At 49.9% G+C, this 12,880-nt stretch overlaps 1 protein-coding gene across 10 annotated transcripts in view; it reads left to right on the top strand.

The window, feature by feature from the left end:
• trappc13 (trafficking protein particle complex subunit 13) overlaps window positions 1-12,880 on the top strand; it is a 148,953-nt gene that overhangs the window by 103,524 nt on the left and 32,549 nt on the right. The window lies entirely within an intron of this gene.

Here is a 12,880-nt window from a genome sequence, read left to right as displayed (position 1 = left end):
GTGAACTCTCTCCCCCACACCCAAATTTTTTTAACAAAGTCAGATTTGAAAATTTTCAGTAGATTATGCTTGAATCTCATTTCCCCTTCCTACAGAGATCCTCTCTCTGGTATCCACGCAGAGTACTTGATGAAAGGCTCTGCAGCTAAGTTTTTGCACTGAGTGCTGAATTTGGTGCATTTGAGTGCTAGTGAGAGTTTGGTGACTGAGGGAGTTCGGTGAGGAGGGAGTAAGGTGCTCCTTTCATTTTGTTTCTTACATTTCCGCAAAGAGCGAGAAGGGAGCCAGGAATTTAGAGAGTGCAGCTGACTGGGAGCAGAATCGGAGGGTGGAGGTCCAGTTGGTCCACAGGGCAGCTATATTCTGTAAGGTAAGAGGGGATGGAGGATAGGCCAGTTGCATGCTCCTGTAGGATGTGGGTGGTGAGGGATACCACCGGTGTCCCCGCTGACTATACCTGCGGGAAGTGCATCCAACTTCAGGGGCGTCATTCTCCGACCCCCCGCCGGGTCGGAGAATGGCCGTTGGCCGCCATGAATCCCGCCCCCGCCCCCGCCGAAGTCTCCGCTCCCGGAGATTGGGCGGGGGCGGGAATCCGGCCGCGCCGGTTGGCGGGACCCCCCGCTGGATTCTCCGGCCCGGATGGGCCGAAGTCCCGCCCAGGAATTGCCTGTCCCGCCGACGTAAATCAAACCTGGTATTTACCGGCGGGACCAGGCGGCGTGGGCGGGCTCCGGGGTCCTGGGGGGGGGCACGGGGCGATCTGACCCCGGGGGGTGCCCCCACCGTGGCCTGGCCCGCGATCGGGGCCCACCGATCCACGGGCGGGCCTGTGCCGTGCGGGCACTCTTTCCCTTCCGCCTCCGCTACGGCCTCCACCATGGCGGAGGCGGAAGAGACTCTCCCCACTGCGCATGCGCGGGAAACTGACAGCGGCCGCTGACGCTCCCACGCATGCGCTGGGAAACTGACAGCGGCCGCTGACGCTCCCGCGCATGCGCCGCATTTCCGCGCCAGCTGGCGGGGCAACAAACGCCATTTCCGCCAGCTGGCGGGGCGGATATCCCTCCGGCGTCGGCCTAGCCCCAACATTGAGGAGCCTTCCGCACCTTTGGGCCGGCGCGATGCCCGTCTGATTGGCGCCGGCTTTGGAATTTACAGTGCAGAAGGAGGTCATTCGTCCCATTTAGTCTGCATCCCGCCGTTGGGGGAGAATTTCGCCCCAGCTCCTCAAAGATCGTGTTAGGGAACTGGAGCTGGAGCTGGATGAACTTCGGATCATCCGGGAGGCAGAGGGGGTGATAGAGAAGAGTTACAGGGAGGTAACCACACCCAAGGTACAGGACAAGAGTAGCTGGGTTACAGTCAGGGGAAAGAAAACAAATAGGCAGACAGTGCAGGGATCCCTCGTCGCCGTTCCCCTTCAAAACAATTATACCGTTTTGGATGCTGTTGGGGGGGGGGGGGGGGGGGGGGGGTGACCTACCGGGGGAAGGCCCTAGCGGCCAGGTCTCTGGCACTGAGTCTGGCTCTGGGGCTCAGAAGGGAAGGGGGGAGAATAGAAAAGCAATAGTAGTAGGAGATTCAATGGTTAGGGGAATAGATAGGAGATTCTGTGGTCGCAAGCGAGACTCCCGGAAGGTATGTTGCCTCCCAGGGCCAGGGATGTCTTGGATCGTGTCTTCAGGATCCTTAAGGGGGAGGGGGAGCAGCCAGAAGTCGTGGTGCGCATTGGTACCAACGACGTAGGTAGGAAAAGAGGTGTGGAGGTAATAAACGGGTTTAGGGAGTTAGGCTGGAAGTTAAAAGCCAGGACAGACAGAGTTGTCATCTCTGGTTTGTTGCCAGTGCCACGTGATAGCTAGGCTAGGAATAGGGAGAGAGTGCAGTTGAACACATGGCTGCAGGAATGGTGTAGGAGGGAGGGCTTCAGGTATTTGGATAATTGGAGTGCATTCTGGGGAAGGTGGGACCAGTACAAGCAGGACGGGTTGCATCTGAACCAGAGGGGCATCAATATCCTGGGAGGGAGGTTTTCTAGTACTCTTCGGGAGGGTTTAAACTAATTTGGCAGGGGAATGGGAATCGGATTTGTAGTCCAGCAACTAAGGTAGCCGATATTCAGGACGCCAAAGCGTGTAATAAGGCAGTGGGGAAGGGAACACTGACAAAGGAGAGTACTTGCAGGCACGGAGATGGGGTGTATACTTCAATGCAAGAAGCATCAGGAATAAGGTGGGTGAACTTAAGGCATGGATCGGCACTTGGGACTACGATGTGGTGGCCATCACGGAAACTTGGATAGAAGAGGGGCAGAAATGGTTGTTGGAGGTCCCTGGTTATTGATGTTTCAATAAGATTAGGGAGAGTGGTAAAAGAGGTGGGGGGGGGGGGGGGGTGGTATTGTTAATTAGAGATAGTATAACAGCTGCAGAAAGGCAGTTCGAGGAGTATCTGCCTACTGAGGTAGTATGGGTTGAAGTCAGAAATAGGAAAGGAGCAGTCACCTTGTTAGGAGTTTTCTATAGGACCCCCCAATAGTAGCAGAGATGTGGAGGAACAGATTGGGGAACAGATTTTGGAAAGGTGCAGAAGTCACAGGGTAGTAGTCATGGGTGACTTCAACTTCCCAAAAATTGAGTGGGAACTCTTTAGATCAAATAGTTTGGATGGGGTGGTGTTTGTGCAGTGTTTCCAGGAAGCTTTTCTAACACAGTATGTAGATTGTCCGACCAGAGGGGAGGCCATATTGGATTTGGTACTTGGTAATGAACCAGGGCATGTGATAGATTTGTTAATGGGGGAGCATTTTGGAGATAGTGACCACAATTCTGTGACTTTCACTTCAGTAATGGAGAGGGATAGGTGCGTGCAACAGGGCAAGGTTTACAATTGGGGGAAGGGTAGATACGATGTTGTCAGACAAGAATTGAAGTGCATAAGTTGGGAACATAGGCTGGCAGGGAAGGACACAAGTGAAATGTGGAACTTGTTCAAGGAACAGGTACTACGTGTCCTTGATGTGTATGTCCCTGTCAGGCAGGGAACAGCTGGTCGAGTGAGGGCACCATGGTTGACAAGAAAGGTTGAATGTCTTGTTAAGAGGAAGAAGGAGACTTATGTAAGGCTGAGGAAACAAGGTTCAGACAGGGCGCTGGAGGGATACAAGATAGCCAGGAGGGAACTGAAGAAAGGGATTAGGAGAGCTAAGAGAGGGCACGAACAATCTTTGGCGGGAAGGATCAAGGAAAACCCCAAGGCCTTTTACACATATGTGAAAAATATGAGAATGACTAGAGCGAGGGTAGGTCCGATCAAGGACAGTAGCGGGAGATTGTGTATTGAGTCTGAAGAGCTAGGAGAGGCCTTGAACGAGTACTTTTCTTCAGTATTTACAAATGAGAGGGGCCATATTGTTGGAGAGGACAGCGTGAAACAGAGTGGTAAGCTCGAGGAACTACTTGTTAGGAAGGAAGATGTGTTGGGCATTTTGAAAAACTTGAGGATAGACAAGTCCCGCAGGCCTGACGGGATATATCCGAGGATTCTCTGGGAAGCAAGAGATGAAATTGCAGAGCCGTTTGGCAATGATCTTTTTGTCCTCACTGTCAACGGGGGTGGTACCAGGGGATTGGAGAGTGGCGAATGTCGTGCCCCTGTTCAAAAAAGGGACTAGGGATAACCCTGGGAATTACAGGCCAGTTAGTCTTACTTCGGTGGTAGGCAAAGTAATGGAAAGGGTACTGAAGGATAGGATTTCTGAGCATCTGGAAAGACACTGCTTGATTAGGGATAGTCAGCATGGATTTGTGAGGGGTAGGTCTTGCCTTACAAGTCTTATTGAATTCTTTGAGGAGGTGACCAAGCATGTGGATGAAGGTAAAGCAGTGGATGTAGTGTACATGGATTTTAGTAAGGCATTTGATAAGGTTCCCCATGGTAGGCTTATGCAGAAAGTAAGGAGGCTGGGATAGTGGGAAATTTGGCGAGTTGGATAACGAACTGGCTAACCGATAGAAGTCAGAGAGTGGTGGTGGATGGCAAATATTCAGCCTGGATCCCAGTTACCAGTGGCATACCGCAGGGATCAGTTCTGGGTCCTCTGCTGTTTGTGATTTTCATTAATGACTTGGATGAGGGAGTTGAAGGGTGGGTCAGTAAATTTGCAGACGATACGAAGATTGGTGGTGTTGTGGATAGTGAGGAGGGCTGTTATCGACTGCAAAGAGACATAGATAGGATGCAGAGCTGGGCTGAGAAGTGGCAGATGGAGTTTAACCCTGAAAAGTGAGGGGTTGTCCATTTTGGAAGGACAAATATGAATGCGGAATACAGGGTTAATGGTAGAGTTCTTGGCAACGTGGAGGAGCAGAGAGATCTTGGGTTCTATGTTTATACATCTTTGAAAGTTGCCACTCAAGTGGATAGAGCTGTGAGGAAGGCCTACAGTGCTAGCGTTCATTAACAGAGGGATTGAATTTAAGAGCTGAGAGGTGATTATGCAACTGTACAAAACTTTGGTAAGGCCACATTTGGAGTACTGTGTACAGTTCAGGTCGTCTCATTTTAGGAAGGATGTGGAAGCTTTGGAAAAGGTGCAACGGAGATTTACCAGGATGTTGCCTGGAATGGAGAGTAGGTCTTACAAGGAAAGGTTGAGGGTGCTTGGCCTTTTCTCATTAGAACAGAGAAGGATGAGGGGCGACTTGATAGAAGTTTATAAGATGATCAGGGGAATAGATAGAGTAGACAGTCAGAGACTTTCCCCAGGTGGAACAAACCATTACAAGGGGACATAAATTTAAGGTGAATGGTGGAAGATACAGGGGGGATGTCAGAGGTAGGTTCTTTGCCCAGAGAGTAGTGGGGGCATGGAATGCACTGCCTGTGGAAGTAGTTGAGTCGGAAACATTAGGGACCTTCAAGCAGCTATTGGATAGGTACATTGGTTACGGTAGAATGCTATAGTGTAGATTAGTTTGTTCTTAAGGGCAGCACAGTAGCATTGTGGATAACACAATTGCTTCTCAGCTCCAGGGTCCCAGGTTCGATCCCGGCTTGGGTCACTGTCTGTGCAGAGTCTGCACATCCTCCCCGTGTGTGCGTGGATTTCCTCCGGGTGCTCCGGTTTCCTCCCACAGTCCAAAGATGTGCAGGCTAGTTGGATTGGCCATGACAAATTGCCCTTAGTGACCAAAATTGCCCTGAGTGTTGGGTGGGGTTACGGGGTTATGGGGATAGGGTGGAGGTGTTGACCTTGGGTAGGGTGCTCTTTCCAAGAGCCGGTGCAGACTCGATGGGCCGAATGGCCTCCTGCACTGTAAATTCTATGATAATCTATGATTAATCTAGGACAAAGGTTCGGCACAACATCGTGGGCCGAAGGGCCTGTTCTGTGCTGTATTTTTCTATGTTCTAAGTGGCCTCTTGCTGAGTGTGGATACCTGGAATCATATGCTCTGTGTAGGAAAGGCATTTTGAAATTAAGATTTACACATGCTCTTGTTTTTCCTTTCATTTTGTGGTTAAATTTATTTGGTGATGGATGAAAACCACACTATTCTATTGCAGCTACTTTGTGAATTGGAAGAGACGCAATGCAAGTATATCGTATACCGCCATGATACACTTTAAAAATAAATATCTTTCCCCCCAAGCAGTGATATAAATATGGCTGTGGTAATAAGAGATGTATGTTATTGCTGTGGCACTGTGCGCCAGTTGTAAACAAAAACCTAACTAATCAATTATTAACGGTGTGAATTTACATAGGAATATAATGGTGTGCGCTGTGTCACTGCAGCCAGCATTTCAAAATAAGTGATCCCAAACCTTTTAGTATAAGTAATAGCCATTAAAATTATAGAATTCTTCTAGTGTAGAAGGAGGCCATTCAGCCCATTGCGTCTGCACCAACTCTCTGAAAGAACACCTTGCCTAGGCCCATTCCTTGCCCTATCCCCATAACCCACCCAACCACCACATCTTTGAAAAATAAGGGGCAATTCTGCTTGGCCAATCCACCTAAACTGCACATCTTTGGACTGTGGGAAGAAACAGGAACACCCAGAGGAAACCCACGCAGACATGGGGAGAACATGCAAGCTCCACAGTCACCCAAAGCCGTATTTGAACCCGGGTCCCTGGCACTGTGAGGCAGCAGTGCTAACCACTGTGCTACCATGCTAAGTAACTATTTTTAGTGTTGTGATTAAATTTTATTAGATACATCTTAAATGTTCTTGGGAAAGATGCCCTGGAGGGACTTCGAGCTGCTTCTGATATAGTTGAAGTAGTTATAGGGATTTGGAAATTGGTATATTCAGAATATCGAGTCAATATCCAATAAGGTACATGCTTTTGCTGGCAACTTGACATTTGTTGCCCTGGGAAGGTGGGTTGAAGGAATTCTCATAAGATAAGGAATTCCAGCATATTGATACAACATTGCTGAAGGAGCAGAAGATGATGTCCAAGTTAGAATGATGTGCTACTTGGGAGGTGTGGTGTTCTCATGATGTTGCTGGCTTTGTCTTGATGTTATAAGTAGCAGGGTTGGGAGGCGCAATCAAATTAACCTTAGTAAATTGCTGCAGTGCATCCAGTAACAAGGATGTAATGCAGCCACACTGTGCGAGTGATGGAAAGTGTTAATATTTAGTCTAATGGCTGGTGCACCAGTGAAGTAAGCTGCTCTGTCCTGATTATCTAAATATTCCCATGTGGTGTTACAGTTGTACCCACAAGCATGTGTGTTCATTATGCTTCTCATGTGAATCTTGTAGATTACATTTCTTGGTGCAATTCTCATTATTCACCACTTCTGTGGTGTAAATATTAATTAACAATGGCCAGCCCAAGCTGGGTTGTAGTCAAGGCCCTACTCTAGGCTTCATTATTGGTCACGTTGTGAATGGAGCTGCACATTGTGGAAACATTAGTGAACAGTCCACTCTTGACCTTGGGCATAGTTCCTACAGGTCATTCGAAACAGAATTCGTAAATGTTTTTTTTCAGGCCCAGAATAATTATGCAAATATCGCAAAAAGGCCCAGAATCATTGAGAATTTGTGGAATTTTATAAAGGGAGGGGTGGTCAGAGGACAGTTGGGGAGTCATCAGGTAGTCAGAGGAAGGGAGATAGTCGGGGGGGGGTCGTTGAGTGCTCGGGAGAGAAGTCCGAGAGTAGTTGGGGAGTCAGGAGGTCAGTGGTATAGTTACCCAGGAATTAGAACTGGTTTCAATCCTTCTAACTTTCCTGGGTAACTATTCTGGTAATTAAACTGTAACCATCCAAAGGCCATGAATATTTGGACAGCACGGTAGCATAGTGGTTAGCACAGTTGCTTCATAGCTCCAGGATCCCATGTTCGATTCCCAGCTTGGGTTACTGTCTGTGTGGAGTCTGCACGTTCTCCCCGTGTGTGAGTGGGTTTCCTCCGGGTGCTCCGGTTTCCTCCCACAGTCCAAAAATGTGCAGGTTAGGTGGATTGGCCGCGATAAAATTGCCCTTAGTGTCCAAAAATGTTAGGTGGGGTTACTGGGTTACGGGGATAAAGGGGGTTAGGGTGGAGGTGTGGGGCTTAAGTGGGGTGCTCTTTCCAAGGGCCGGTGCCGACTCGATGGGCTGAATGGCCTCCTTCTGCACTGTAAATTCTATGATTTTATAATTCTATCTCAGTTTTGAAGGGTTCTAGATGCAGGGAAATTGCCCAGCGGAAGTTGAAATTTCCCAGTCAATTCCCACTGAGACCTTGCATTGGGATTTCAGAGTGGTCCCCTAGCGCACCTTCCAGGGACTAATCATCTGGAAACTGGAAGACATTGGGCTGGATTCTCCGTAGCCCGACGGCAAAATCAGGATCAGCGATCGGATGGAGAATGGATTCCGACACCGGAATCGGGGCAGGTGTCGGTTTAACACCTCTCCAAACTGGCGTCATTGGGACGTGCGCCGTGCTCAGTTGCAAGGCTGTTGGAGCGGCACCAGCTGGCCCACCCCCGATTTGCCAAGTTCCCGATGGCGCAGGCTACGTGTGGTCTCAGCGATCGGGAACCCAACGTTATGGTTGCGGACAGTGTCCAGCACCACCATACTTGTCTGGGATCCGTGCCGCTGGCTGGGGGGCTTCTGCTAAGTTTGGGGAGAGTGGTGGGGGTGGACAGGGGGTTGGCTGTGGGTCGGGGTGGGCGGTTTAGGGTTCCAGCACAGCCGGCGCCATGTTTTCCAGCGCGACCGGTGCAAGCCATCAACCCTGCGCATGCCTGGCCCGAGACCCGGCCATTCTCCGTCCGTTTTCCCGCGCGATCCGCGGGTGGTTCACGCAGTGCCAGTGCTAGCCTCTCACCGGCACCAGAATCGGTGAGGCATTCGCGCCAATTTTCCTGTCGTGAACTACCTGCGGATTCTCCGTTGGCATCGGCACTTAGCCGCTGGAACGGAGAATTCCACCCATTTTGTCTATAGTGACAAGCAAATAAAATGTCCATCTAATTCTGCATCTGTGAGGGCTATCGCATCAAATGAATGGCTTAGATATGGTGGACGTAGGGAAGTTGTTTCCATTAGCAGGGGAGACTAGGACCCGGGGGCACAGCCTTTGAATAAAAGGGAGTCACTTTAGAACAGAGTTAAGGAGAAATTTCTTCAGCCAGAGAGTGGTGGGTCTGTGGAATTCATTGCCACAGAGGGCGGTGGAGGCCGGGATGTTGAGTGTCTTTAAGACAGAAGTTGATAAATTCTCGAGGAATTAAGGGCTATGGAGAGAGAATGGGTAAATGGAGTTGAAATCAGCCATGATTGAATGGTGGAGTGGACTCGATGGGCCGAATGGCCTTACTTCCGCTCCTCTGTCTTATGGTCTTAAACTTTACACCAAAGATCGTGTACAAGCTGCACCATCAACATGTTGTGTAAATTATTCCACTCATGAAATAGTACTGAAATCTGAAATTCTATGGACTCTGAGAGTGATAGAATCTCACTACTCTTTTCATTATATTGTGGATAATTCAAACATTTTTGAGCTGATGTTCCCAGACGATGAGATTGCTGCTTGTTTTCAGTGTGGAGAGAACACCAGTATGCAGGGTACCCATCATGTTTCCCCCCTTGAGTTAGCAATGACTCTTTTGGAGGGTCTTGGAGCTGAATGGATGATGGCTGCACTGCCAAAGAAGTGTTCTATGGTGAGCCTGCTATTATCATGAGACCAGCAGATTTCTCATATCTGTGATACAAGGATGGCTGTAAGCGAGACCTCAGGTTGACCGGGATCAAGAGTTGATGCCTGGGAAGTCTTTGCTGCTGTCCAGAGTGCCTGCAGACATGAAGTTAGGAAAGGCATGGGAAAAGTTGAGGACAAATGAAGATGGCCAAAAAGAGAGCCCATTGCAAGGAGAAAAACATAAGTCGACCTCTGGTCAACAGTGTTCATTAGTGCCAGCTGTGGAAGGGACTTCAATTTCAATGGCCACAACAGATAATGTTCAATCCACAAGTGACATACACCCAGCTGTAGTCTATCATCTCCTGAAACTGATAGATGCCTAAGCCTATTATGGAGAGAACAAAACTATAATTTAGGCCCATACTTCAGCTGGTAACTTTTCTTAGTTTATCTTTTAGTAAACAGTTATTTTTTAATCTTTGATGAAAGCTTGAACAAACCTCTGGAAATGAAGCAACGAGACATTCATGCTAGATTCTGGGATGGAAGTGTAGTCAAGGCCAGATATTTGTTTTCTGAATTCATCCATCAAGTCTGCACTGACAATAACTACCCCAAATCTTGTGCTAATCCCACTTCCCAGCACTTGTCCCATATCCTTGAATGTGATGGTGTTTCAAGTACTCATCCAAGCGCTGTTTAAAGACTGTGAGGTTTCCAACCTCCACTATCCTCCCAGGCAGTGCATTCCAGATTCTCACCACCCTGAGTGAATTTTGTTTCCTCAAATCCCCTCTAAATCTCCCTCACTCTCAAACTATGCCCCCCTGTGAATGACCGTCGAACCAAGGGGAATAGCTGTTTTCTATTTACCCTGTCCAAACCCCTCAGAATCTCATACACCTCAATCATATTCCCCCTCAGCCTTCTCTGCTCTAAAGAAAACAATCCAAGCCGATCCAGTCTCTCCTTGTAGCTCAAGATGCTCCATCCCAGGCAACATCCTGGTGAATCTCCTCTGTACCCCTTCCAGTGCAATCACCACCTTCCTATAGTGAGGTGACCAGAACTGCACACAATTCTCCTGCTGTGGCCTAACTAACATTCTGTACAGCTCCAAGCTCCAATATAACCTCCTTGCTCTTATATTCTATGTCACGACTGATGATGGCAAGTGTCCCATATGCCTTCTTAACTATCCTATTCACCAGCTCTGCCACCTTCAAGGATCTGTCAATAAATACCCCATCTAGGGCAGCACAGTGGATAGCACTGCTGCCTCACGGCGCCGAGGTCCCAAGTTCGACCCCGGCTCTGGATCACTGTCTGTGTGGAGTTTGCACATTCTCCCCGTGTTTGCATGGGTTTCGCCCCCACAACCCAAAGATAGAACATAGAACATTACAGTGCAGTACAAGCCCTTCGGCCCTCGATGTTGTGCCGACCTGTGAAACGACTCTAAAGCCCATCTACACTATTCCCTTATCATCCATATGTTTATCCAATGACCATTTAAATGCCCTTCATGTTGGCGAGTCCACTACTGTTGCAGGCAGGGCATTCCACGCCCTTACTACTCTGAGTAAAGAACCTACCTCTGACATCTGTCCTATATCTATCTCCCCTCAATTTAAAGCTATGTCCCCTCGTGCGAGCCATCACCATCTGAGGAAAAAGGCTCTCACTGTCCACCCTATCTAACCCTCTGATCATCTTGTATGCCTCAATTAAGTCACCTCTTAACCTTCTTTTTTAAAAAAAAATATATTTATTAAAGTTTTTTACACAATTTTTCACCCTTACAAACAATAACCCCCCCCCCCTCGTAACAAAATAACAAGAAATCGCACAGAGCAAGATATATACATGGTAAAATACGTTACATAACTTTGCACACTGGCTCTCTCCCGCATGTGCCAGTTTCCCCAATCCTTCATGTTATCTCTTGCTCATTCACCCTCCCAGGCAAGCCCCCCCCCCCCCCCCCATGTTATCTCTTGCTCATTCACCCTCCCAGGCAAGCCCCCCCCCCCCCCCCCCCCCCGGCGGGCCAGGAAGTCGTCGTGTCCCCCCCCCCCCCCCCCAGGTTGCTGCAGCTGACCGACCTTCCTCTAACGCTCCGCGAGATAGTCGAGGAACGGTTGCCACCGCCTGTAGAACCCCTGCGCAGACCCTCTCAAGGCAAACTTAATCCTCTCCAGCTTTATGAACCCAGCCATGTCGTTTATCCAGGCCTCCACGCTGGGGGGCTTCGCCTCCTTCCACATTAGCAAGATCCTTCGCCGGGCTACTAGGGACGCAAAGGCCAGAATGCCGGCCTCTTTCGCTTCCTGCACTCCCGGCTCGTCCACTACTCCAAATATTGCTAGCCCCCAGCTTGGCTTGACCCGGACTTTCACCACCTGAGATATTGCTCCCGCCACTCCTCTCCAGAACCCCTCCAGTGCCGGGCATGACCAAAACATATGGACGTGGTTCGCCGGGCTCCCTGAGCACCTTCCACATCTGTCCTCTACCCCAAAGAACCTACTCAACCTCGCCCCCGTCAAGTGCGCTCTGTGAACCACCTTAAATTGTATCAGGCTGAGCCTGGCACATGAGGAGGAAGAATTAACCCTACCTAGGGCATCAGCCCACAGACCTTCCTCAATCTCCTCCCCCAGCTCCTCCCATTTACCCTTCAGCTCCTCTACCAGCGCTTCCCCCTCTTTCATCTCCTGGTATATTACCGACACCTTGCCCTCCCCGACCCAGGCACCCGAGATCACCCTATCTTGAATTTCTTGTGCCGGGAGCAACAGGAATTCCCTCACCTGTCGCCTCGCAAACGCCCTCACCTGCATATATCTAAAAGCATTTCCCGGGGGTATCTCAAACTTCTCCTCCAGTGCCCCTAGGCTCGCAAACGTCCCGTCAATGAACAGGTCCCCCATTCTTCTAATCCCCGCCCGATGCCAACTCTGAAACCCCCCGTCCATCCTCCCTGGGACAAACCGGTGGTTACCCCTGATCGGGGACCACACCGAGGCTCCCAGTGCACCCCTGTGCCGTCTCCACTGGCCCCAGATCCTTAGCGTTGCTGATACCACCGGACTCGTGGTGTACCTTGTCGGCGAGAGCGGTAGCGGTGCCGTCACCAACGCCCCCAGGCTCGTTCCTTTACAGGTGCCATCTCCATCCTCTTCCATGCCGCCCCCTCTCCCTCCATCACCCACTTGCGGATCATCGCCACATTTGCTGCCCAGTAGTTTGGCAGCGCCAACCCTCCTCAGTCCCTACTGCGTTCCAGGAACCCTCTCCTTACCCTTGGGGTCCTATTGGCCCACACAAACCCCATAATACTCCTACCTACTGTCTTAAAAAAGGCCTTGGTGATCACGATGGGAAGGCACTGAAACACAAACAGAAACCTCGGAAGGACCACCATTTTGACCGACTGCACTCTACCCGCTAGCGAGAGCGGTAACATGTCCCATCTTTTGAAGTCCTCCTCCATTTGCTCCACCAACCTCGTCAGATTCAGTTTATGTAGGGCCCCCCAACTCCTGGCTATCTGGATCTCCGGGTACCGAAAGCTCCCCTCCGCCCTCCTCAGCGGTAGATCCCCTATCCCTCTTTCTTGGTCCCCTGCCTGTAGTACAAAGAGCTCACTCTTCCCTACATTGAGCTTATAGCCCGAAAACTCCCCAAATTCCCTTACAGTCTGCATG

Source organism: Scyliorhinus torazame, chromosome 3, assembly GCF_047496885.1.
Source record: "Scyliorhinus torazame isolate Kashiwa2021f chromosome 3, sScyTor2.1, whole genome shotgun sequence".
Classification (NCBI taxonomy): domain Eukaryota; kingdom Metazoa; phylum Chordata; class Chondrichthyes; order Carcharhiniformes; family Scyliorhinidae; genus Scyliorhinus; species Scyliorhinus torazame.
This window is presented reverse-complemented; position numbering and strand designations above follow the sequence as displayed.